Raw genomic sequence first — 3,276 nt, 5'->3', positions numbered from 1 at the left:
TTAGCTTTTGAAAATGCTCATGTTTTCCTGTTGGTTTGGGGATTTTAGGGCATCATCTTGCCTCAGGTTATTATTGGGATTGCAATGAATGTCATTAATGTGGGCACGTAATGCCCTCCTGCTGTATGCCCTGAACCTGGGAGTGGTGTAAGCAAACACTGAATGTCACTGTATGCTGGCTCCAGTCCTTGGGGCTGGAACCCGGGCTGGGAAGCAGCCAATCCGGAATTCTAAATGGTATCCAGGAGCTCCGTAGGATGGGGTAAGAACTGTGCATGGAGTACTGGCAGGGGTAGCCAGCCCAGGCTGATGGAAGGGAGGAGTGGCGAGCCTTAGTCTGGGGAGATCTAGAGAGTGTTACAAAAGAAGCCATGTGTGAGCACACACCTGAGGGTGGAAGTGGAGTTAGCTCAAGGGAGGGGGTTGCTGCAGTTGGTAAAAACTGAGATGGGGATCCTGAACAAAGGCAAGAGGGGGGCAGATGCCTCTGAAATGTAAGAAATTGAGCCAAATTCCATCTTTGGGAAGCTTGAGAAGACGAGGATCATACACAGAAAGCAGTGTCAGTTTGGACTTCCCTCAGTAGGCGCCATGCTCTTGATCCATCCCTCACTTATGACCCCTATGGTGTGTTGGCCCCAAGCCAGGCTCCTTCACGTGTGGCTAGCATGGCCACGCCAGCACTTGTGGACCAAGCACCAGCAGTTTTTAGGTGCTTTCGGGTAGTGTGCTCCTTTTTAAATGAAAACTGTTTTAGTGGGTCATGACCAGCACTTTAAAATATGAAATATATTATGAATGAAATAAAATAAAATTAATAGAATAGAAAATATAAGGTGGTATGGAGGTATTTTTCATGAGACTTTTGATGAGACAAGTAAAGAGTTAACGGGAGTGGACTTGTGAGCTGGCAGGATGGGACAGGCAAAGAGTTAACAGAGCAAGCTTGTGGGTTAACAGGAAAGAGTTTAAACATTAATACCTTGGCTGTAACTCCCCTGGCTAGCACTGCACCTACAAACTTATCCCTCTGTCTCCGCAGCTTTCCCTCAGACTGCCCTGGCAAAACTTCTGCCAGTTCCAAATGGAACTCTCTCTTTCTCTCTCTCCCTTTTTAACTTTCAATAAATCTTTTTTCTGGATATTCTTGTAGAGTCTCATAAATTATTTTACATTCTACGAATGACCAGGGGTTAATTCTACACCAAGACAACTTTTGTTTCTATGGCATGTGTATGTGTTTATGTATACTCATAGATATGCATGTTAATGTGGATACTGGATAGTGAAGGAAAATTTATTTCTTACTCTTGGTTGTAGTAAAAAATATACACAAGAACCATTATTTAAAGGATAGGGGAGAGTGTGAACATAAGAACATTATCAATAATAAAAAGATTTATAGCACCTTCCTTATGCCAGAGAACTAAAAGAGGCTTTGGCCATGGAGGAAGTAAGAGTCAGCAGGCAAATCTGACGACTGGTGACACTGACCCACATAAATACCTGAGTGGGCATCTAGGTTCTCCTCTGCACACATACCTCTTAGATGTTTGTAACATGTACACAGGACAGTTTGGTAGGCAGAAGGAGAGGACATACACAAATGGATTAATAAATGATAAAATGTGAGGATTGGTCAGGAGAGTGAAATGAAAAAACAGAAGAGGAAGTTCCTGGCTTCTCTGGGCCAAAGGGGGCCATCATTTTATTTGTGATAAAAATGTGTCATCTATTAAAGATGCTCTAAGGTTATATGCTAATAGAAAGCAAACTTATTAGGAAATAAAGCTACTATGACCTTAGACCACATTTTGAACACAGTACATAGCTGTTTGTTATAGCCTTTTTAATTATGTTTAAGAATTTATTTAAGGCTGTTAGGACAGGAATGATGATATATCTTTATGTCCTTTTGTTTTTCCATTGGTGAATAGTAACACTTGGTTCTTCCACAAAATTCAATGTTGGTGAAAGAAAAGTCTAATGTAAGTGGATATAGTGTTTAAAATATTAAGACAGTCCAGGAGTTCTAGGCTCCTCTAATAATTATGATTCTTACACAGAGCAAAAACTTGTCAGAGGTGGTCTGTTTTTTCACATTTAGAAGGAAAACACTCACAGGCATTAATTATCTTTTCTCCTTCAGAGGATCTGCCTAGGCAAACACCATTTCCCAGTTTTTCCTGTCTGCTCTTCTTTTCCTGTATGTGTTGTGGAAAAAATTTACGAGGACATTGATTTCTTTTTTTTAAGAATTTTATGGTTTTATTAAAACATAATTTGCACACAAGCTGTCTATCCATTTACTTCACTGTGCAGCCTGGCATTGGGATTGGTGACTCTGACGGCCAGCTGGGCTGCTCTTTCCACAATGGCTTTGCGGTTCTTGGAGGAGACGTTGTGAGCAATCTCAGCACAGTAAGATTTGTTGCACATCAGCAGCACTTCAAGCTCCTTGACATTGTGGACCAGGAACTTCCGAAAGCCAATGGGCAGCACGTGCTTTGTTTTCTTGTTACTCCCATAACCAATGTTGGGCATCAAGATCTGGCCCTTGAATCTCCTGTGCACCCTATTGTCAATGCCTTTGGGTTTCCGCCAGTTACGCTTAATTTTGACATATCGGTCTGACTGGTGCCGGATAAACTTCTTGGTCCTCTTTTTGACGATCTTGGGCTTCACGAGTGGTCTGAGGGCAGCCATGATACCGAGTAAAAGATGAGCGCCACCTCCGTAGGCAGCGCAGAGGAAGAGCGACATTGATTTCTTATATTGTGTTATTTGTTATTCAGAAATATGTAATTCTGGTTTCTAGATTTTTTTCCCAGAGAGGTGTTTTTTTGTTGTTTTTATCTTTTGGAAATTAAAAAAAAAAGGAATATATTTAAATTACTGAGATATAAAAGGTACAGGTCAATATGAGATTCGTTTTATGTCCATGAATGCTGCTTTTGTTCATAGAAAACTGCAGCTACTGAGTTGAAGGAATTAATAATATTTGGATGAAATTGCAAATCCAAAATCCTAGCTGTTCCTTGCAAATCATCCTGCTGTATTCAAGTGCGGTTTGATTAATGTCTCACCAACTCAAGTGAACACACAACTCTCTTAATTAAACAATCACTTACAACTTTGTTGAATTCCTTTAAATATTTTAACATACATTTGTAAATTTAGTAAAATAGATTTGTTTTTGTTTCTTCTACATTTTAAAATTATCAAATATATATAACGTAAATTTTGCCATTTTTAAACCATTTTAAGTGTACAACT

General features: G+C 39.9%; 1 pseudogene; it reads right to left on the bottom strand.

The window, feature by feature from the left end:
- Window positions 1-2,298: 2,298 nt before the first annotated feature.
- Window positions 2,299-2,756, bottom strand: LOC109382176 (60S ribosomal protein L32 pseudogene; annotated as a pseudogene).
- Window positions 2,757-3,276: the final 520 nt, after the last annotated feature.

This window comes from Hipposideros armiger, unplaced genomic scaffold (genome assembly GCF_001890085.2).
Source record: "Hipposideros armiger isolate ML-2016 unplaced genomic scaffold, ASM189008v1 scaffold_61, whole genome shotgun sequence".
NCBI lineage: Eukaryota > Metazoa > Chordata > Mammalia > Chiroptera > Hipposideridae > Hipposideros > Hipposideros armiger.
Note: the sequence above shows the minus strand (reverse complement) of the source record. Positions and strands in the feature narration are given on the sequence as shown.